General features: G+C 34.9%; 1 pseudogene; it reads right to left on the reverse strand.

Moving 5' to 3' along the window:
• Positions 1-12,985: 12,985 nt before the first annotated feature.
• LOC101441370 (olfactory receptor 4C11-like) lies at positions 12,986-13,884 on the reverse strand (annotated as a pseudogene).
• Between the last annotated feature and the right edge of the window lie 10,715 nt (positions 13,885-24,599).

The raw sequence follows: 24,599 nt of genomic DNA on the forward strand, positions 1-24,599 counted from the left end.
GAAATGCAGAGCTTGTTCTAAGACATTGACCAAATGTAACTGAATAGAAACATGGCTTCCATATAAAAAATTCAGTGCATATGTCCACCCTACCTCATCATTAGTTGTTATAAGAATTGAAAAAAGATTTTTACTCCCACAGTACACACAGACATATACATATATATTATATCTATTTGCTATAAAATCTGAAAAATATTATTCCAATATAAATAAGCATTAATATTTTTAAAGAAACCCTTCTGGAAAAATTTTGCTTATTTACCAGTTTCAGTGTTAGTCATGGCAAATAAACAAACAAAAACAAAAAACAAAGACCCTTTGTAACACTTTGAAGGCTGCATAATGGTAAGAAGCTATATTTTACCTATCCAGAATTTATTCCATTGCTCAGTTTAAAAATAGAATGTTGTGCTTTCCTGACTATGAAGTCAAGGTGGTACAAAATTTGTAATTTTCTTCTGTCATGTTTTATTCATGTGTGTCCTGAATTAGGGAATTTCTTCTTTTTTAGTTTTTTTTTTTATTAGAGAAGTTTTGAACTTACAAACACAGGATTCGTGTACACCACTACACCCCTAACATTTGCATTGGTGTGGCATGTTTGTTACTATTGATGACAGCCCTTTTTAAATAAGTTGCACTATTTTTTAACGATAATTACAGTATTAGTCAGCCAAAGGGTTGCTGATGCAAAATACCAGAAATCAGTTGTTTTTTATAAAGGGTATTCATTTGGGGTAGAAACTCACAGATACCAGGCTATAAAGTGTAAGTTACTTCCCTCACCAAATTCTTTTGCCACACGTTGGAGCAAGATGGGGGCCGACATCTAGCAGGGTTCAGCCTTCCTGGGTTCCTCTCTTCCAGGGTTCATTTCTGTCCAGGATCAGCACCTCTGTTTTCTCCTCAAGGCCAGTTATAGACTAACAGGTGAATGGCTTGTTCTTCTTCCCAGGGTCTTCTCTCTTTCTTTGGGACCAAGATTCTCTGTGTGTTTATTTCCCAGGGCTCAGGTCAAGACTCCAGCATTAAAACTTTAACTCTGTCCTTTTCCATGTCTTTTACTCGTGAGTCCCTGCCCACCGAGGGGCAGGGATTTAATACCCTACTGATGTGGCCCAATCAAAACCCTATTATAATTTAATCATGCCCAGGTATAGAGCAGTTTACAAACATAATCTAATATCTACTTTGGGATTCAGGAACCATATCAACCTGCTACCTTACTTTTGTTACATTTGAAAGATTATTAAAATAATTCTATCGTCCATTATTTACAATATGTAAATTTTTCCCCATATACCACCATATTATTCTCACTTTGTATTAGTATCATATATTTGCTATAACTCATGAAAGAACATTCTTATACATACACTATTAACTTTAGTCCATGTTGTATAAGATGTTTTACTGTAATGTACAGTCTTATGGTTTTTATCTTTTAATTTTTATTGTAGTAATATATACATCCTAAAGTTTCCTCTTTCAACCACATTCACCTAGGCCTTTTGGTGCTGCTGATTATACTCATAGTAATATGCTACCATTGCCACTATCCATTTTTACACCTTTACCATCAGCCTAAATAGATATTCTGTAAAGTTATGCTTCATCTCCCCATTATCTCACCCCAATCGATCTCCTAGTAACCTATATTCTAGATTCTAACTCTGTGAGATTGCTTCTTATAATTAGACCATAGCAGTGAACTCATACAATATTTGTCCATTTTTGTCTGGTTTATTTCACTCAACTTACTATCTCAAGATTCATTAGTATTGTCACATGCATCAGGACTTCATTTCTTCTTGCATCTGAAAAATATTTTATCATATATATATATATATATATATATATATATATATATATACACACACACACACCACATTTTTGTTTACCCATTCATTAGTTGATAGATACTTCAGTTGCTTCGATATTTTGGTAATTGTGAATAATGTCACTATGAACATGGGTGTACAAATATCTGTTCAAGTCCCTGTTTTCAGAAGCAGAAATATCAGGTAATATGGTAATTCTATTCTTAGCTTCCTGAAGAACTCTCAAAATGTCTTCCACAGCAGCTACCTCATTTTATACTCTTGCTAGCAGTGAATGAGTTCTCCCATTTCTCCTTATCCTCTCCTACCTTTATTGCTTACTATTTTGTTTTATTTTTTTTAATAATGGCCATTCTAGTAAGTGTGAAATGGTATTTATTCTTAATAGATGTTTTGAAAGAATATATAATGCATCCTATGAAGGTATGATTTTTTTTCTATTTTATGTATTTGTTCATATATGTGCGTAGTTTATGTTACTGAAATAATCATATAACACCATTTTGTGTTTTGATAGTCAATTAGAATTGTTGTAAGCTCTCAACATAACATAATTTCTATTCTAAGTTATAAATTTCATGTTGTACAAAAGCATTACTTTTTATGAAGCATCAATTGGACCATTTGTTCATTGAGACAATTATTTTGTCTATGTTCTATAACCCATAAATAACAGTTCTATAACCAACTTTACAATAATTTTCAGAATGCAATATTGTATCCTCAAGTGCTAGGATTTCATTATTATGAATAACAAGGTATATGTTTATTTTTCTATATTGTCAAACTTTAATTATCTGTATTTTATTATGGAATAACTAGTGAGTATGATAAAATACTCAAAATAAGCAGAACAATGAGGGAAGTAAAATATAAAATATTTCTCCCATTTATTGAGTCAATAATCCTTTTGCAGACATAATACTTTCATTTCTTGATATCCTTCTATAATTGCATATGTGTATATCTGTATGCCTTCTGTCTTCTTTTATGTTAGTAATGTCAGTAGTTCAATATTGATGACTGTGCAAATAAAATTGATGCACATATAAGTAATATGCTTCCTTTCTTGTGATATTTCTTAGTATCACACTGTTAGCAAGGATACAATTATACATTTGTCACTTTCATTAAACATGCATTAACAAATTTTAAATTTCATACATTTGTTTTCTGAAGAAACAACCTATTGCAAATTGTTCATCTTTTGTCTGTTCATCTTTATGAATCTTGTTATTTTACCTACAATGGGTATTACCCTAATATCATAATTATTGCATATCTTAGTAAGAGTTGGGTCACTGGAATCAGGTGGTCTGGGTTCAAATTTGAGCTGCACTTTTTACTAGCTGTGATCTTGATTACTAGAAATAATCATGAGTATTATGTAATTAAATTAATAAAAATTCTGTTTACTATTAAACAAAATATAAATCTCAGCTTTTGCTTTTACCACTACTATTACTTGGTTATTCTATGTGTTTTTTTAAATTTATTTTCTTCTATGAATGTTTTTTTTTAATTTTATATTGTCTAATCAGGCAATTTTCACATTTTAATTTTTTAATCTTTTCTTCCAAAATATCAAAAATATCCTATTTAAAATAAAGTCATATATTTCTATAATCATTTTTGTCTCAAATATTGAATTAAATTAAGCCTCAGTAATTATTATGAAAAATGGGGAAAATACCTATATGTTGTTCATATCTTCACATGGGTTTTATGAAAAATGTATGTAAGATAATTAAATATGTAAGTCACCATGTGAGAAGTACTAGAAGAACATAATCTGCAGAGAGAGGAATAAAAATTCCCTATGTACAGATTGGTTAGTGAAAAGTTCAAACTCTCTAAGAGATGAGCTACAACTTTAATTGGAGAATATCTTGTTCCAAAGCAGGTTCTCTGAGATGCAAACATTCAAAAGCTTCATTTTGCAAAGCTGTAGTACAGTGATCAAAACCTAAAATGTGAAGCTACATTGGATAAATTCAAATCCCACCCCACTGCCCAGAAGTTTTGTGAATTTTAATAAATCCATTGATATGTTTGTGCTTTTCTTTTTATCTGGACACAGAAATTATAAAGTAAAGGATGATTCCTTTAAGGGCTTGTACATAAATAAATAAACATGTAATATGTGCAAAACATACATAAGATACAGGAATCCTGTATCCGCAATAAGAAAGGTTACTTCTGTGTTTCCAAGACTTTCTTTCAAATTTTGAAGATGATCATTCTTCCTACCCATTTAACCATAATAAAACGCCACACCTGGATTGAAACATTAAGTTCCTGGTTTATTGGCTGAAAATATTTCAGCTCTGAAGATGATACTGCTTATCTCATGATAAGCAGAGGCTTGAATGGGCAGTTGTAAAATACTTAAATAAATAAAAAAGAAATAAATGTATAAAACTCTTAATAGCCTAAGCGCAAAGCACCATGTTGAGAGGAAAGTAAATAAAATAGATCCTTGCTTCTGAAAAGTTTGGAATATGGAGTTCTGAAAAGCAAAGGGATAAGAGTATTTGCATGACAAAAAAGTGAAATCAAAGTTTTATGGAAAGACTATTGAACAGCATTTCAGGAAAATAGAGAGATTAACACGATATCTCTACTTTTACCATTTCAAAAAGTCATGGTAGAAAAGCTTGGAAAAGTAAGTTATTCTCAAAAACAAAGGCCAAATAAGTCAGGTTATGAAATTTTGATATTTTCTATTGACAAAGTAGAAAATGAGGTACAGAAATATGATAACAAAATTGCGTGGCAATGTATAAATTATAATCCTTTGTTAGTACAATGTTTTAATACACATCTATCAGTTGTAACTAATGTACCACACTAATGTAAGAGGTTGCTGATGTGTGAAAGTGTAGGAGGGGGTTAAGGTGGGGTGTAGGGGAATCCTCTACATTTTTATGTAACATTTATGTAATCTAGAACTTCAGTAAAAATAAATTAAAAAGTTAAAACGTTTTATCCAATACATTAAACCAAAAAGCACTCAGAGTTGTGTAATATTAGCCACCAATTTTAAAAGGAATCTCGTCCAATAGGAACATGAGATTATCTATTCATGGGGCTATTTCCCTTACCATATCAGAGATACAGAGAGGACATTTTTCTTTCTGCTCCCAGTACTTTGAAACTTGATGGACTCTTTCTGGCTTGATATAAAATTAAGACTACCCCTGCTGTGATCCCAATATGACTCTACAGTGTGTCGAACTAGTCGTTTCCTTTCTTGTTTTCTTTTGTTTTTGTTTTTGTTGCAAGTATATATATATAAAACATTCCTTGTGAAAATACAGAGTTACCCATAATATCCTCCCCTCAGCCTATTTTTTTTAAAGATTCATTTATTTATTTATTTCTCTCCCCTTCCCCCACCCCCACCCCAGTTGTCTGTTCTCTGTGTCTATTTGCTGCTGTCTTTGTCCGCTTCTATTGTTGTCAGCGGCATGGGAATCTGTGTATCTTTTGGTTGCATAATCTTGTGTCAGCTCTCTGTGCGTGCAGCACCATTCCTGGGCATGCTGCACTTTCTTTCATGCTGGACAGCTCTCCTTACAGGGTGCACTTCCTGCGCGTGGGGTTCCCCTATGCGGGGGACACCCCTGCATGGCAGAGCACTCCTTGCGCATGCATCAGCACAGCACATGGGCCAGCTCCACACCGGTCAAGGGGTCAAGGAGGTCTGGGGTTTGAACAGCTGACCTACCATGTGGTAGACGGATGCCCTAACCACTGGGCCAAGTCCGCCACCCCCTCAGCCTATTAATAGCATTTGCGTTCCTGTTGTATATTTGTAACAAGTGGTGAAAGAAAATTATTTTAATTGTGGTAGTAATTATAATCCACGGTTTTAATAAGTTAGTCTCTTTCTTAACTAAGGATCAGAGATGCTGCCTCCAAATCTCCACTGGGGCACATAAAAATAATAGGAATCCAAACTTGGACTGTAGTCTAAAATGTCACATGATCTTGGTCAAGTTACATTATATCTACCCTTCAATATTACTATTTAAAAAATACGGGTCTCAAGAAATATATCTTGCCTCTGTTTGACAGTATCATTTTTACATTCCTCACATGCAATATCATAACTAATTTTACCCAGATTTTAGTACTCATTGAATTTTAAATAAAATATTTCATAATTTAACTGGTAGAAAAATAGTACTTTGTGTGAGATACTTAATGTGAGTTTTCTTTCTAAGAAATATTAACTCGGACACATAAGAAATTCACAAACTTCATCAATGCTGATATCACAAAACATAAAATTTACAATTCTTTAAACAAATCCTCACAGGTATTTATTGAGAAATTTAAATTCAATGATTTCCTCTTCTCATTCATTCTTTCTGTGTCAATCTGTTTTTAACCCTCATGTTGTGCTTTGAAAAGAAAAGGTGGGCATTTGAAAAATGTGATGAGTTATAAATGTAATAAGTTGGCTACTTGGGTTTTAAAATTAAATAGTTCAGATACTCACTTGGGTTTCAAGAACTCTATCCCTGTACTATCACTTTGCTTTCCACTTTTCCTCCTGAAACTTCTACTATGCAGATGTAACTCATAAATATACCCAGACAGACTCATTTTCTGATATTTTCACATTTCACAGTAGCTGAAAACTCTCTATTCTGTTAAAACATCCACACTCCATTTGTCCCTGTGGAGATAGTACTCAGTGAAAAGAGCATCTCCCCAGAAAACCTCCCAATAATTCCCAGTAGAGTAAGTCTTTTTCTGCCAGCATTCTACAGTTCACCTACAAACACATACACACACAGTCATGTGCACACGTTTAACTAAATGATGTATTCCCAAATTATAACCTTCTTTCATTTCTTCTTTAACATCTTTCTGTTCACTTGATTGGATCGTACAATATGTCTTAAAGTCAGTAAGACAAGTTAGGTTTGTTCATTTTTGTGCATTTCTTGCCAAGCCAGGAGGGAGAAATTGGCAGAGAGCAATCAGGGACTCTTCAGGACCTGAAGCTTGACCATCATGCTCCATGACAATCTCCTGTTAATATCTATCCAACACTGACATGGGAAACTCTGAACCAACCATGTAAGAACTGGTGCAAAAAGACAGGGAATTGACTCAACTGCTGGAGAAAAATAAACTTTTCTCAGAAGAAAATCGGTGTGCATGTGTGTGTGTATATATATATATATAATGTCTTTGTAGCACTATAGTTAAAATTTAGTCATGGGTGTATTAGTCACCAAAATCTTATGCATCCTTCATGCTTTATGTTATTTAGAATGAAAATGAGGCTGTTCAGAACTGTAGGGGATTTAAAAGAAAAAACTTAAGATAATTCTTATCAAAAAACAAACAAAAACCAAGAAATCTACTTTTATAAACATTTATTCAATTTCTACAAATTCTATGAACTCACAATAACCATGGGTTAGGTACTGAGAATTCTGAAAGAGAATAATACATTAGAATGGAGATCAGAACAAGGATTTTATTATTTTTTAGGCTATCTAGAAAGATACTTGAAACTTAATAAGGAATCAATAAATATTTGTCAAATTGAATCAAATTTTGGAAAAAAAGTGTTTCTAATTGTGTTCCTGGTTCTAGGTGCCTGTGCCAAAGCTGCCAGATATCCATGGAAATGCATACTTCTCCTCAGCAATATAACAGAGAATTACATGAGTTAACTGTCTACAAATTCCATGTTCTGAAGTTTCATGGTCAATAAAAATCATATCCTCAAAGGAATAAAATTTTGAAAGCACACTTGCTATTAGATTTTTAGCAGCCTCTGACACAAGCAACTAGCACCAGGAAAATCCACAGACCATGTTTTACTGAAAATTTCCCAGTCCCCTTTGACAGTTAGGTGCAGTTTTGTGACTAGTACTTGTCAGTTGACTGTAGGAAGAGGGCTGTTTGTAATTTCCAGGCTAAAATCTAAAATGCTGAATGTGTACTCCTGCAAATTTATTTCTTCTTCTTTCCACCTGAAACCAGACTGGTAGTGACACAATTGTAGATAACAGGGCCCTAAAGGAATACATTACAAATAGTGGTATACACATTGTATAGCCTGGTGTTAAAATTCAAATTATGATTCATTTCTTCTGGGGAAGAATCCAGAATTCTGCATTTTCTAACAAATTCCCTGGTGTTGCCAATAATACAAGCATTTGGATCACATGTTGAATAAAAAAGCATTAGGGAGCACAAGGAAAAGATATAAAGGAACCCGAGTCCATGATTGAAAAGGAAGGAATGCAATTCCCTATCAGTCTGGACTGTATAAATGAGTCTGTCACATCAGAAAAAACAAACTTCTTACATATTACAACTGGATCATTTGGTCTTTCTTTTATAGAAGCCTACTATTACTCTACAAATAATATTAATAGATAATACAAACACACATGACACCATTATTCTCTTTATACAATAATACTATATTCCTCAGAGTGTACTTGGGTTTCTATATTTTATGATACATAATAAATGAAATTCCTTCCTTAACATTTTGCATGTGTTCCACTGATATAGTTTCTTATTGGCAATAATAATGTTAGACACTGTTCTAATTCTCCCCACAAGGAGTCTTCCAAATAACCTTATTTAACAAATCATCTTCATAACTTTCCTTTTTCCCTTATTTTATTTTACTTTCTTTTTTAATACAATTTTTCATCTTCTAACATACTGTATCAGTCCGCCAAAGGGATGCTGGTGCCAAATACCAGATATCAGTTGATTTCTATAAATGGTATTTATTTGGGGTAGAAGTTTACAGTTACAATGCAATAAAACATAAGTTACTTCCCTTACCAAAGTCTTTTGCCATATGTTGGAGCAAAGTAACTGCCAACATCTGCCAGGGTTCAGGCTTCCTGGGTTCCTATCTTCCTGGGTCTTGCATCTCTCTGGGCTCAAGGTTCCTCACTTCCCAGAGCTTGTTTCTCTTTCCTTACAAAAAATCTCCTCTGTGTGCTTACATCCCAGGGCTCCAGCTCAAGACTCCAAACTCCCTTCTCTTTGGTTCAGATTCTCTGTGAATCCTCACCCACCAAGTTGTGGGGACTCAATGTCCTTGTGGCATGGTCCAATCAAAGCCTTAATCATTACTTAATCAAGTAAAAGTTAAATGTCTGAATCCAATGCATTCTCATGGGCCCAGAGGAAAAGACCAGTTGACAAACATATTGCAATATTTCTTTTTGGAATACATCAATAATATCAAATTACTACACTCCACCCTCTGAATTTCTAAAAAAACATTACGTGATTCAAAAAACCTTAGCTCAGTAATAATACTAAGTACAAAACCATATCATAATTAGTTTAAAGAAATACAGTGTGTCTTGGCACAATTTCCCATCTGCTGTAGACCTCTGAAACTTACAAAACCATTTATCTGCCTTCAATACACAAATGGACAGACAAAGAATAAAACTTTTCATTATCATAAGGAGAAATTGGGAGGGAAACATGAGTGATGGTTTCTCTACAGGTCAGTCAACCTGCAGGGCATCCTCCATTCAATTTCAAAGTCTGAGAGTCATTCTTAAGATAATGGCATCTTCTCTTTGGGGCCACATGGGGACCTACAGACTTGTACAAAGGCCATTTTCTTGGTTCCACCCTCATCAAGCATTTGGGTGGTGACCCATCTCTAGACTTCACCCTCCAAGAGCATTGGGGTGATGGCCACATCTTCTCTGATCAATGGGGTAAACTCTTAGCCCCCCTAGAAGAGTGAAGTGAAGACAAATCCTCCCTAGCCTTTGGCATACAAGCTCAACTCTCTCAGAGCAATGAGTTGACCACCTGTCCTCCCCTAATCCATGGAGGGCATGTCTGCCTCTCTCAGACCTATGCGGCGGTAACCTCAACCTCCCTAATCCTTCAGAAATGTGCTCCAACCTCTCTGTACTCTGGTGTGGATAAACTCTCCCTGAGTATTGGGTGGGAACATCCACCCTCTTCAACTGCTGGGGCAAACTCTTCCTCTCTATGCACATGGGTGGGATCCCTCTCTTGGCCCAAGGTGATATCTTAATTCCAGATCTCAGCTTCCACAGTTTTCTTCTTAAAGCTGTTTCTCTTTCAGTCTCTCATTTCCATGTCCCTTTTAGTCCAGGCTGACAGTGGTTTTGGTCATAAGGCTCTCAAAAACCTTGTTGGTTTAGCATGCAAGGAGCCACAGTCCAAACCAGCAGACAGTAAGACTTTCCACAAGTTTTTCCTAGATAACTGCATCTTCTATACTGATTGACAAGTTCCAAGTTCACTTATGTCCTCAAAAGAGATGCTGTTTCTGGGGACTTGACTTTTAGAGGCTTGGAATTTCCAGAATCAGTTTCTGGTTTCTTTGTGCCCAACAATTCAGTCCTCAGCTTATCTCACTCATCTAGCACTTTGTTATAAGCTGCAAGGAGAAACCAAGATTCATTCTCCAGATTTACTTTGGAAATTACTACAGCTAATGCCCAGGCTCAGTATTTTCAAATTCTGCCTTCCATAAAACATCAGGAACCAATATTGCTAGGTTCTTTGCAACTTTAAAACATTGAACGCCTTTCCTCCAGTTTCCAATAATGTTACATCAGTTACTTCTAAGGCCTCATAAAGTCTCTTTAGAGTCCATATTACTATCAACAGTCTCTTCAAAGCACTTCAAAGCACTTTTCTATCAAGCATCTTACAATCCCTCCAAAAAATACACCTTATTAATTTATAAAACAATTCCAACATTTTGGTAATTACAAAAGCATTTCCCCACTCTTCAGTGCCAAATTCTACATTAGTCTGCCAAAGGGGTGCTAATGCAAGATACTGGAAATTGGTTTATTTCATAACAGGTATTTGTTTGGGGTGGAAGCTGACAGTTACTAAACTATAAAGCATTAAGTTGCTTCCCTCACCATAGTCTTTTGCCACACATTGGAGCAAATGGCTGCTGACAACTTCCAGGGTTCAGGTTTCCTGTGTTGCTTTCCTCCAAGGGCTTGCTTATCTCTGGGCTCAGCGTTCCTCTCTTCCTGGGGTTTGCTTCTTTTTTCACAACCAATCTCCTCTGTGTACTTACTTTCTGGGTTTTCAGCTTAAGACTCTAGCTTCATAACTCCAACAGATAAACTCCAACTCTCTTCTTTTGCAATGTCTTTTATGCCCTACTGACATGGCCCAATCAAAGCCCAAATCATAATTTAATTGAGGAAATGTAAATCTTTAGACAGGTCAGTTTACAAATATATTCCAATATCTATTTTTGGAATTCATAACTATATCAAAATGCTATACATACCTATTAATTTACATATATATTTCTTTTTCCAGCCTGCCTTCACTAGAATTTAAAATCCAACAAAGTAGAATATTTGTCTATTTTAAGTAGAATATTTGTCTATTTTATACAGAAATATATCCAAGTCATTTGTACAGTTATAGAACCATAGCAGACACTAATGAACTATTTAAGTATTTGAGGTAGTTGTCATGATTGAGTGCTCAAAATTGGAAGATTAAACCACAGATGTTAACATGTTGGTTTTTATAAGAATGCTTAATTTAGGTTTATGTTTGATAAATGGAAAATATGCCTAGGCACATTCTGGGTCATCTGATGTCTAACTGACATCATATATAACCACCAAATTTCATTGTCAAAAATGACTACTACCAGGCAACACCAACCACCACATGCCTATGTTGGTAGCTTAAGTAATCAGACATGAACTTGGTAAGTGATAAAAGCATTTCTATAAAGCAGATGACAGATGACTTTGGGGTGAACCATAGTGTTTCAGAGTAGTTTCATTTGCGAAAATTTTTACTAACATTGATGTACCAAACTCAAAATTACCTTTGCTATGTCTCTGCATAATATTCCTATGTGTCAAATTAACTATAAGATAAACTGTTCATTGGATATTCTGAGGATGAATGTTTTACAAAAAAAACCAATTACCTTACAATGCTTCCTAGATAACAATAGAATTTGATCAAGAATTACTGGTTGTGGCATCAAATAGCCATAACTCACACATCCCTGCTAACATAAAAGTGTACATGCCAGGCAGATTGATATGAGAATCTAACATAATAGTCAATGAACCATATCCCTGAATTAAGATTGTGCTCAATACCTAGTGAGAAATTTTGTCTTTTTGCTATATACTGTGCCTTGTGTTCACCTCCCAGCATCTTTATTTGATTAGATTAAAATGGTATCTTTTATTGTATTGCAAAGCTCTTTTATTGCTGCATGTTTCTTATATGTAATCACATTCATGAAGTGTTGACTTTTTAATATATTACACAATGTTATAAAATTGTCACTGATTCACAAACCAAAAGTTTGTCCAGTGTCCCTTTTTTACAATTTATGAAAAAAAGTCTATATAACTTAATATTATGTATGAGTAATGGCTAACAAGAATACAAAATATATTAGAGTTCATTAACAAAGATTATGACTCATTCAGTGAATATATTTATTGTAACTAGAATTACCTTTATTTTTTAAAAAAGTTATATTTTCTTCCCATAGGTTCTCAGGAAGAGGATGAAAGGCTACAATACAGGTGTCATCAAAAGGAACCAAGTTTTACATTACCTTGTTTTTATGGTGCTTTGGGATCATAAACTCCTGGAGCGACTCTGGCCTGACCTTGAGCCAGAAGATATGACCCAGAATCATCAGTGTCAGAAATGAATTGTCAACACAACAGATCAGTCATAAATCAAAAACAAATTATTGAACTTTGATCAGAAATAATGGAAAATAGAAACTCAAATTCAAATAATGTACAAAGAGAGAGGTAAATATCCAGAAGCAGCAGAATCAATCTCATAAACTGCAACTCAGAGAAAAGAAGGGAGGAGTGGATTTGGGCTCCAACAAATCTTGCTGAATTTCTGTATTCTTATCTATGCGATTTTGTCTTAAAACGTTAATGGGTGTCTGTAACCTCTGTTCATTTTACCAACTTTGCCAACAATCCTACTGTGAGAGAATTATGTTGTCTTAATCAGGATGAATATATTTTCTCTTTTTCTAACAATACATTTTATTAAAAAAACAGATTTTTCATTTGGTGTCTTGCTTTGTTCCCTCAACTCAGTTTTGTACACTATAACTTTCTCATGGCATTTTTAATTTCTGAATTCCTCAGAGTGTAAATCAAAGGGTTGAGCAAAGGTGTCCCAATCGTGTAAAACACAGTCACAATCTTGTCTACTGAATATACAGTTGGAGGGCGAGCATATGAGAATATACAAGGAACAAAGAATATGATGACCACAATTATGTGGGAGGTGCAGGTAGAGAGAGCTTTCTTTCTTCCTTCTGCACTCTGGTTACTCAAAGAATGTAAGATTAAAATATAAGAGATGATCAGTATTATGAAACTCACTGTACATATGAACCCACTATTAAAGACTATAAGTAGATTTATGACATAGGTGTCCATGCAGGCAAGTTTCAACAATGGTTGCACTTCACATAAGAAGTGATCAATAACATTAGGGCCACAGAAGGGCAATTTCAAAGCCAAGATAACATGAGCTGAAGAATGGATACAAGATCCCACCCAGGCCAGTTTCACCATTGCACCCAGAAGTGTTGGTTCATGATGACTGTGTACCTCAGTGGCTTACAAATGGCCACATAACGATCAAATGACATAAGGATGAGAACAAAAACCTCCATGCATCCAAACAAGTGAAGTGCAAAGATCTGGATCATGCATTCACTATAGGAAATTACTTTCTTCTCAGATAAAGAATTTACAATCAACCTGGGAGCTGTGCTTGTGGAGAAGCATGCATCAGCAAAGGATAAGTTGAAAAGGAAGAAATACATGGGGCTTCCAAATAGCTGACTACATCTGATAGTCATCACAGTAAGTAAATTTGCAAAGACAGTTGCAATGTAGAGCAAAAGGAAGACCACAAACACTATTTTTTCCTTTAAAACATCATTTGTTAACCCAAGGAGAATGAATTCCTTCACACTTATATTCAGATACATATTTAAGGTACTTGTAGAAAGGACACCGCTGGTAATGGCTTATCTGCAAAGAAATTTATGAAAGTTATGATTTAGCGATTGGTTCACACACACAGGAATGGATTAAATTTAAATACATGTTTTTCTTGGGTACATACAGTTTTAAAACACCACAAGATTTAACTGTTAGCACTTTCTATATATTCCAGTTTTTCATGGTTATATACAATGGTGTAGTGATTAGTTCATGTCCATTTTTACATACATATAGGACTTTTAATTGCCATTATTCTAAACATATGGGAGGTGGCAGAGATTTCTTTTAAGGATAAAACTTATTACAGTGTCTACTTTGCTTGGTTAATAGAATTAATATCATAGTATGCATTTCTTTGATTACTTGTTATACCATAATATTTTTGTAGATTTTTAATCCATATATTTTATCTGTTCTGAATTATGAAAAATTGGTCAATTAATTTTTCAATTTCTTTATATTTTGAGCTAATCCTTTTTTTCATTCTTATACAGTCAATTCTGTCAAAAAATTTCACTTGGAATGCAGTTCATTATGTTTAATAAATAAGTTACATTCTTAACATTGTCTTTTATTTTCTATACATTTAATTATTGCTCTCAAATGATCTGGAGTTTATTTTAGTATGAATTTGAGATATTCTCTTAGCTCTGACTATTCACTAATCTGTCAAGAATGCAATAACTCTATCAAGTCAGTTGTCATTTATGTCAAGATTCTGCTCAGATCTGTGTTGAGGATTTCCTCAAACATTTTGACAATTGAATTGGAGAGATAACTTACATCTAGATAATGGCACTAATCATACAAGAATTACATGCAATTGTAGATAATAATATCAAATGAATTATAGTTTCAAAAATGGTTCCTTGAGGATTAAATAATTAGTTAGTGAAGGTTTAAAACTAAGAAAAAAGTGGAATTTTGGTTTTAATTGAGTGAAACTCATGATTCCAGGTGTTCTGTGGAACTCAAGTATTCAATATATTTTTCATAGTTTGATCAGATAAGATTATTTCAAAATCAGTAAATGGAAATGTCCAAAAACTAATAAATTTATATAATCATAATAAAATATGAATATTATTGCTGTATAACTGAAATAATATTATTTCATTTTCATAATACTAATTATAGTATAACTATAAACTTTTTGGCATGATCTTTGGTGAGTATAAAAAAGAAAATGAGTTAATTACTACTTAAATTAAGTATGTTAAGTTCTTAATGGAAGCTGAAGACAAAGAAAGGATATCCTTTGCTGTGAGGAAAAGAGCAAGTAGGTGAGAAATGTGAGTAAAAGATTGTAAATAGGGGAGAAGGACATATTGTTTAAGATAAACATAGACAAGACCTAAATAAAAGCTAAACTCATTAAATCAGAAAATTTTATGAGACAAAATTTGTGGGAAGATAATACACTGTCATGGAAATCAGTTCATGTTATACTTTATTTAAGTAAGCAAACAAAAAATTTAAGGATTGAAGTTAGGAAAGCAGCAGTTGAAAAAATGAATGCCTTGACTCAGAACAACTCCACTACAGGGTTTTTTTCTTTTTTTTTCAGCCCTCATTTCCTAATACTCCTGACCCACCTTTTTTTATTTTGGGGTGGTTGGGTCATCCATTTTGCTAATCTCTTAAACATTCTTAGTTTTTAATAATATGTTGATTTTTTAATCACTTTAAAAATTATATCTGGTCCCAAATGTTTGTAACTTGCCCCAAGTATTTTTTTCCCAGATAAAGAAACATGTCCTTCTATCCCCTTTGTGCCTATTTTGTCTTGAGATTCATTAATATGTACTGAATTGAAGAAAGTAATCCTAAATTACATATCATTCTTGTTCTGTGCTCTTAAATTTTAAACAGGTTATGCACTTGTTATTTAATTTTTCCCAATAATATTCTTGGAAGATGAGTGTAGCTATTTGCCGTTTTCTCTTTTACGCACATAGATTGACCTATGATACAGAGAGTTATGCCCAGAAAGTTTGGTCTAAAACTAGGACAGAATGTTTTTCTGTAGCTTTTCCTTCTAGCATCTACTTATAAGTTATATAAAATATCAATACCAACAATCCAGACAAAATGCTTCCTAGAAAAGAGAATTCACTAGCCAGCAGAGATGAAGACCAACTTACATCTTAAGTTCCTGCCCTTATCCCAAAATCAAGCATTGTAAATATCAGTATGTAAAACTAGAAACATAATGGGTAACAATGAAGAAAGGAATGAACAAAACTCAATGAAGTCAGAGAAGGAACTAGTAGAGAGAGAGTGACTAGACATCAGGAAAGAAAGAAGAACCAGGGGATAAGATTCTGAAAGGTATTTAGAGTGAAGTTGAGAAAAGCATGTTATCTAAGATCAACTGACAAAGATTTCATCAGAGTGCAGCTGCTTTCTGCAATCCCCACCACTATAACTTGCCCCCAAACTACAGAGGGTGTGACATTGTACATCAGTAGCAAGGATCACCATGGGTCTTGATAACACAAGACAATGGTGTACAAGTGAAGTCCTATCTATTCCCTGTCCCAGAAACATCACCACCAACCTTAAACCCTTCAAATGAGGGAACTCCCAAGAAAAGAAACTTCTGGGTTGGTCTCATCATCAAGGTGGAGTTATCTTCCTCTTCTGTGTCCAGAGAGGCTTTTGAGGGGAAATATGATTTTGCATGGAGGCAAGGGAAAGCTTAGTCACCTGGCCCACAGTAACCATACAGTTTAGAAATTCTCTCTGGAAGCTCCATTTTTTTTTTCAGGGAACAAAATAATTATATACACCATCAGATCAGACCTGGATGTGCTAGAAAGAAAATATTTTGAAATTTTACCTCTTATGAGCTAAGTTGAGCAAATTGATGACTCTCAATGAAGTGATTTTCATATCTTCAGCAATAATTTTCTTAGAAGGTGACTCACATGAAGTCCAGATAAAACCTGCAAAAAATACTTCATTGTGATTTATTGATGCCTTCTCTCACAGGAGGTTATGGAGAGTGGGGAGTATATGGAGAAAGGGGTCTCTCCCTGTGGCTCAACTTCACACGGTTCTAACACAGGTTAGACCAAACCATGGTCTGTGGTGCAAGAGGGTGAGTGTGAAAAAAATAAAGTGGAAGAGGCTCAATTCAGTTCTGGAAAACTCCTTTATGAAATGAATTATTTCTGTGCCATGAGAGAGAAATGCCTCAGAGGTCAGCTCTATTCCCCCAAGTTCTCATTTGGAAAAACATGAGTTTAACATTTTTTCATTTCACTGCCTTGGATATTTATAGTAATTCCCATTAAAAAAAAGTTTAAACATTTCTATGGAAACTTTCAGCTTCAGTAACTCGTAGGAAGCCTTTACTTCCAACCCAGTCCTGAAGGATTGTCCAGTGAGCCACTCAGCTCAGAAAATCCAAAGAAGATTAAACTTCAATTTACTCTTCATTGTAGGCTAGGAAATATCATTTCCTTCTCCATATAATTCGTTTAAGCCCATATCTTCAAGAGCAGGGATTCTTAACATTTTTTCTTCCACATACCCCTTTGCCAGTCAGGTGAAATAAATATTACTGTAATTTATTTATTGCATTATTTAATAAGTGAAGGAAATGCTAAATTTCAGTTAGAGGTATTAGAAAATAATGATGATAAGTGGATTTTTTTTTTCAATTCAAGTTCACAGACCTCCTGAAATCTTTCCATAGGCCAGGTGTCAATGGACCACAGGGTAAGAGTCTTGTGGAATGTGTGTGGTAGATATACATGAGTCCTTGCCCCAAAATTTACCCACTGTGTTAACTGAAGCAAATTTCTTAATCTTTTTAACTTTTAATTTCCCTTATAAAAATAACTAGTAGTGATAATTATTTACTTATTTTAGATTCTCTTTCCATTTCTTTTTCCATCTGTATTTTATGTCAGTGTAAACAGGACAATAGGTGTGTGATGCAAAAGATAAAAGAATTATTGAATAACCATCTTTTGCATAATATTTAATTATTTATGATATGTCAGAGTATATGCTCTTCTACTCTCAGGGAAGAAAGTTTGAATTATGCTGCTGTTGGTGTTTGCAAGCTATTAAAGATGGGAGAGTTCACATTATGAAATTACTTTCCTAAATGGGAGAACAAATTACTAACCCCAGGTTTGACTTCAACTGCTTGGCAAGACACCTGCTAGGTACCTTCAATTAGGGTAAATTAAAAGGCTGTATTCAAGATGGGGAGTGAGAGGTAGAAGACAGAAAAGGATATGGGAGGATGGCATGAATAAATTGTACCATGCTTTGCATTTTTATTGAAGGGCTTAAAGGCAACCAACAGACCCAAGTACAGAGTGAAACATGTTTGATAGAATTATGCCCCAACACCTAATTTATTGTTAATAAAAGAGATCAAAGGATCTTGAGGTACATTTTCTGTAATTTACTTAAAGCTTAAGAACTTCAGTTTCCTTATTAATTACATGAGAATAAGAAAACATAGTTTCAAAATTATTTGTAAAGATGGAAAGAGAAAATATATGGAAGTTTCCCTGACTTAGAAAAAGTGGAGAGGAAATATTTGTATGTTTTAATATTCCTTAAATATGTGGAAATTAGGAGAAGGGAAGGAAAAACCTCACTGAAGCTCGCAAAACTAATTAGTAACACAACTGAGCTTAAAATCCAAATCTCTTAATGACAAATCTAAAGCAATTACTTTTAATAACAATGTTGCAAATGCTGTAAACTTCCTTAGGCTGAGAATAAGAACAGTCAATGAATGAGCCCTTGAATCAAACTTCCTACTCAAAAGATCCCAAACAAACTCTCAGTTCTGAGGGAATAATCAAGCTTCCCAGTTCTGATGAGAAAATTTTGCAGAGAGAACTTTCAAGTTGATTAATTAATAGCCCATGGGCAAGAAACTGAGTCAATGGATGGTCCTTTGCAATTCTTTCTGGCTCTGAGGTGAACTCACCATGAGTTTCATTAAATAATCATTGCAGATTGAATGACTGGACTATCTAACTGGACTCCAGGTTTTGAGAAAACAATGCTGGAGTTTTATTGAAACAGTTAACTGTGGCCATTCAAGCACAGTAAATGTAGAAACAGGAATAGCTGAATAATGAGGTTTGTGCTATTTGGGGTTTGATCCACTTCTGTCTTATGTGTATTCATAGGGTAAATTAGTGACCTATTTAAACACTGTCCAATAAAGCTGTTATCACTGACATGAGATTCTTAAAGAATATTTAAGAAACTCTGACCTGATTTCACTTAGAAATGTGGTTAATGAACATATTATATAAATATACATGGACCCAATAATGCGAAAACCACAATAAAGTGGAGAGAGTTTTTATCCTTTCTTATGTACTGTTTTTTTCTCAGAGAGTATATAATAACTACATGGAAAATCAACAGCATTACAATTCACATCATATGTATGACCACACTATTAGACAGAACTTGCAAATTTATCACATAGTGTTAAGTTTTACCAAGGGCTGCAAGTTACAAAAAGTAGTGATTAAGTTCACTGTGGCCACAGAAGAGCAATCAAATCCAGGAAAAGCTGTTCTGAAGGATGTCCCCATAGTAGCTAAGAAAACAATCAACTTCCATCATGGGGAAATCCTGCTGCTTTCTTAAACAAAATGGCAAAAATCTGGAATAAGTAAGCCATCCTTAATAAAAGAAAACGGACCTCATATGCCAAGTTAATAGTAATCCTTGAATTTACAAACCTTATTCATGTAAAAATGAAACTCAGCCTAATTATAATTAATGCTTAATAGTTACTTCCTGAAAACCTCTGTATTACTAAAATGTGGCTTCTTTCTAAGCCAAACTCAGCAAATAAACTCACTACCTTCCCCCTGACATGGAACATGACTCCCAGGATAAGGGGTTATTACCAAGTACTAATCAGCAGTGTGTTTGATAAAAGACCTTGACCAAAAGGGGGGAACATTAAATGAAAAACAGTTTTTATGGCTAAGAGATTTCAAAGGGAGTTGAGAGTCATTCCAAAGGTTACACCCTTTCAAAGCTCAAAAAGATTTCAGCAGAGGCTGTAGTAAACAAATTCTCAAACAAAAGTTGATCCTGAGGGCTCTAGAGACATCTGGACACCATAGGCAAGGTATACAGCTTCATGAAATCAACACTCCCTCTTTGAGCCTTAATTTAGAATATAAGATAATCTATTTCCCCAATATAGCATATCTATACTCATTTTTAAAGCCCTGAATCATAATTTTTCTATGTTTTAAATTTGAATCTATAATTTTCAATATACCTGTTAAAAATATTTCTTAGAGACTTAAATTTTCAGATTGTTCATATGCTGGTTGAGTCCGAATCCCAGCACACTAGTGGCCAACTCCTACTCACCAGTTTTCTGGACTCATCCTGAACAACTAATGAAATGGTTATGATGCTCAAGTCTCATCCCAAAAAACAAGATGTATCTACAACCACAAGCAAAAAATTTCCTTCCATCTGTCCCAAAATAAGTCCTCTTTCATGCTGATGAATTCAGAGTGCACATCATCCCTAATCCCTAAATATTGAGGAATGAGCTAATGTAAGGAGGAGAGTGTAACTATGGACCAAGTAGATTCATTGTAATTGTTATTAATATCTTGTATTAATGTAAGCACTTCCAACATTCATAAAAACATAATGTTTGTCATGGGTTCAAAAGGGAAGGAAGAGATGAATGAGTAGAACACAGGGCAATTTTAGGGCAATAAAACTCTTCTGTATGATACTGGAATGATGGATACATGAATTTATACAATTAATAAAGTCTTTAAAACTATATGGCATAAAGACAAACCATAAAATTAAATTATAGACTTTGGTTAATAGCATTGTTTCAATATTGATCATCATTTGTAACAAGAGGACCACACAAATGTAAGATGTTAAAAACAGGGTAACTACGTGTCCGTGGGGGGGGGGGGCAGGGAGTATATGGGAACTCCCTATATTTTCGGTGTATTTTTATGTAAATTTGAAAATTCTCTAAAACTAAAGTGTAATATGTTTTATAAAAATATAGATTGGATACAAGATCCCTCCCAATACAGAATCACTCAAGCACCCAGACATGGCCAGCTCAAGATGGTTATGTTCCCAAGGGCTTACAGGTAGTCACATGATGATCAAAGGCCATGAGGCTGGGCATAACCTCATCACTCCATGACTTTATTTGTTTTTTTTAAAATATGCTCTATTCCATTATTTTAAAAGAAGCTTTAGATTACATAAATGTTACATGGAATATAAAGGAGATTCCACATATTTCACTTTTCATTGATGTGTTACATTTGTTACCATTGATGAACACATAGTGAAGTATTGTTACTAACCATGTTCTATCGTTTGCATTATGGTTTACACTCCACACTGCACAATTTTATAGGTTTTGACAAAATGTATAATGGCCCGTATCCATCGTTGCAATGCCATGGAGAACAAGTCCAATGTCCCAAAAACGCCCCATGTTAGCCCAATTCTTCCCTCTCCCTCCCCTCAGAATCTCTGGTGACCACTACCTTTACATCAATGTTACAACTTATTTCATTGCTAGAATAATAATAAGTTTACTTTAGTTCAGAGTTGCATTCCCACCTTAGGTGTGTTCATTCCTCAATCTTAAGGATATTGAGAGGATATTCCTTCCAATTGAGAGGGCTCTTAGATCCCATGGGTAAGATGAGTGGAATTGTCTTGTTTGCAGTTATACATACTAGCTGTTATATGAGATGGGTGTTGTCCATCATCATCCTTTTGTTAGTTGTTCTGGGTGAGTCCAATGAATTTGAGAGCAGGTGTTGACTGCAAATCTGCTGAGATTCAGGGCTCAACAGGCAGAAGGTTGAACTGTCTGGGACACATATTTCATGTGTATAGTGTTAATTATAGGTTCAAATAAAAAGGACATAAGAACAATCCATAGGAAAATTATAAACCAATCCAATTCTGATACCATGAGGGGATGGTTTACCATATATTTCAAAGGCCCCCTGACAGGGTACCAAAATCCTTGGGTTGTCTGCTCTGTTTATAACAGTCATATGTATCTAGAGCCCTCAGGAGCAACCCTGCTTGAGGCACTGTTTGCAGCAGCTGTCAATGAAATCCTCCTAAGAGGTGCATGAACATTACCTCTGGAATGATGACCCAACTTACTTTGAAATCTCTTAGCCATAAAAACTCATTTGCATTTAATATTTGCCCCTATTGTCAAGGTCTTTTCCCAAATGCATCACCAGTTGGTGCTTAGTAATAATCCATTGTTGCCAGGGAAGTTCATCCTTGGGAATAATTTCCTTCTATTGGAGGAAGGTACTATGTTTATATGCTGAGATTTGCTTAGAGAGAGGCCACATTTATGCAGCACAGATGATTTCAGGAGGTAACTCTTAGGTAATATGTAATGCTAGATTAAGTTTTAATTCCACAATAACAAAGTTTATAAGTACAAATATCAATATCAAGGGGCCTGTGTACTCTAGAGGTTCTTGCCAGTCCATTAGAGAATGTAGCAGGACTTCCCAGGATAGGAATTCAATATTTTTTCAGTTATATTTTGGGTCACCACATGAAGAGACAATACCCCATAACCAACTGAACACATTCATGTTTCACAGCCCCTTGTGCACCCCTCCTCACACATCCCCACACCACTGTTACCCCACACCTGCCACAGTTCTGAATCTTCTGCAGTCCAAAACCTCCCCCAAACCGAAGCCAAAATGAAAATAAACAAAAATATTTTAAAAATTAAAAATGAAAAATATAGTAATGCAAACATTAACTTTTATTAAAATATATGTTTTTCGAATTGTGTCTTTCATTCCCATAAGATCACTGATGGTCATGCATCTCAGGGGCTTATAGATGGCTGTGTAATGATCAAAGGCCATGAGGAGGAGCATAATCTCATCACATCTTTTTTACTATTTTCTTTTTCTTCTTGAATTCTTGTTGATCGTTTATGTATTTCTAGGAATTTCTCCATTTCATTTATCTAATTTGTTTGTATACAGGTGTTCATAAGATTCTCTGATGTACAGATTTTGAAATAGCTATCAAACATGGTACCATTTTGGTTTACCTTATGGTTTATATTTTAGACTGTACAAATTTCTCAATTTTTAGTTTCTTGATATTTTACATTATGGTTTACATTTTAGCTTATAAACTTGTATATATTTTTGGTGTATGTTAACATGTCCTATATCCATCATTACATGATCTTGAGGAGCACTTCCATTGTCCCCCAGTTGCCCTGCTACTACCTATTCTTTACCTCTCTCCCCCTCCCCTCAGGACCCACAGTGACAATCAGTCTTCACTACTTGAGGGTCTAGATTCAGAGATACTTGCAACAATGCTGAGGGCTTGACATACTAGACTACCCTAACACATTGGGCAGTCTAGGAATTCTCTCAAGGGACACAGTTCTCTCTGTCCCCAGGACGTGGGTATACCTTCACACTCATTGTGTGGTCTACACTTAATGTTTTAACACACTATGACAAACAGCTCTCCTACACTCCCTAGCAGCGTGCCCCCCCATGCCAGGTGCCCCCCTTAATCACCTTAAACATGTAATCCTTCCTTATTATATTTTCTAAAGAGTTTAATCAACCTTATAGTTTCAACAAATACCTGAGATTCTCCCATAGTCAACTGTTCTCCCTGGCCCTCCCCCCAATTTCTTGGGCTATCTGACCCATCCTCCCAATCCTAGGCCCCCTCAAGCCTTCAAAGCTCCACCCAGTGGTATTCCTATGCCCCCATCTTATCTCTTCCCTGTACAAATACTTACCTCCAGCTTATCATAGACTTCACCCATATAGGTGTCAACTCGCAACCTCCTTCCCACCCGCCCCCCCAAATTCCTTTAAGCCTATCTTCCAGTCTCTAGTTCTCTGAGACAGTTTATTTTGCTTGTTTCATATCAGAGAGGTCAAGTAGTATTTACCCTTCAATTCCTGGCTTGCTTCACTCAACATACGTCCTCAAGATTCATCCTTGTTATCACCTGTGTTTGTATTGTACTCCTTCTCATAGCTGAGTCATATTCCATTGTATGTATATACCACATTTTATTTATCCATTCATCTATTAATGGGCATTTGGGTTGATTCCAACTTTTGGCAATAGTGAATAATGCTACTATGAACATTGGTGTCCTTACTTTCAGTTCCTCTGGGTATATACCCAGCAGTGGAACTGTGTGTCATATGGGAAATCTGTAGTTAACTTTTTGAGAAACCGTCAAACTGTCCTTCAGACTGACTGGATCCTTCTGCATTCCCACCAGCAGTGGATGAGCTCCCATTCCTCCACATCTTCTCCAGCACTTGTAGTCTTTTGTTTTTTTTTTGATAGCTGCCAGTGTTACAGGAGTAAAATGGTATCTCACTGTAGTTTTGATTTGCAATTCCCTAATAGCTAGAGATTTTGAGCATTTTTTCATGTGCTTTTTAGCCATTTGTATTTCTTATTTGGAGAAGGGTCTGTTTAGGTCTGTTGCCCATTTTTCAAATGGGTTGTTCATCTTTTTATTTTCGGGATATAGGAGTTCTTTATATATGCAGGATATAAATATCTTATCAGATATATGGTTACCAAATATTTTATGCCATTGAGTAGATTTTCTTTTCACTTTCTTGACAAATTCCTTTGA

The sequence above is a fragment of the Dasypus novemcinctus genome, chromosome 10 (genome assembly GCF_030445035.2).
Source record: "Dasypus novemcinctus isolate mDasNov1 chromosome 10, mDasNov1.1.hap2, whole genome shotgun sequence".
Lineage (NCBI taxonomy): Eukaryota > Metazoa > Chordata > Mammalia > Cingulata > Dasypodidae > Dasypus > Dasypus novemcinctus.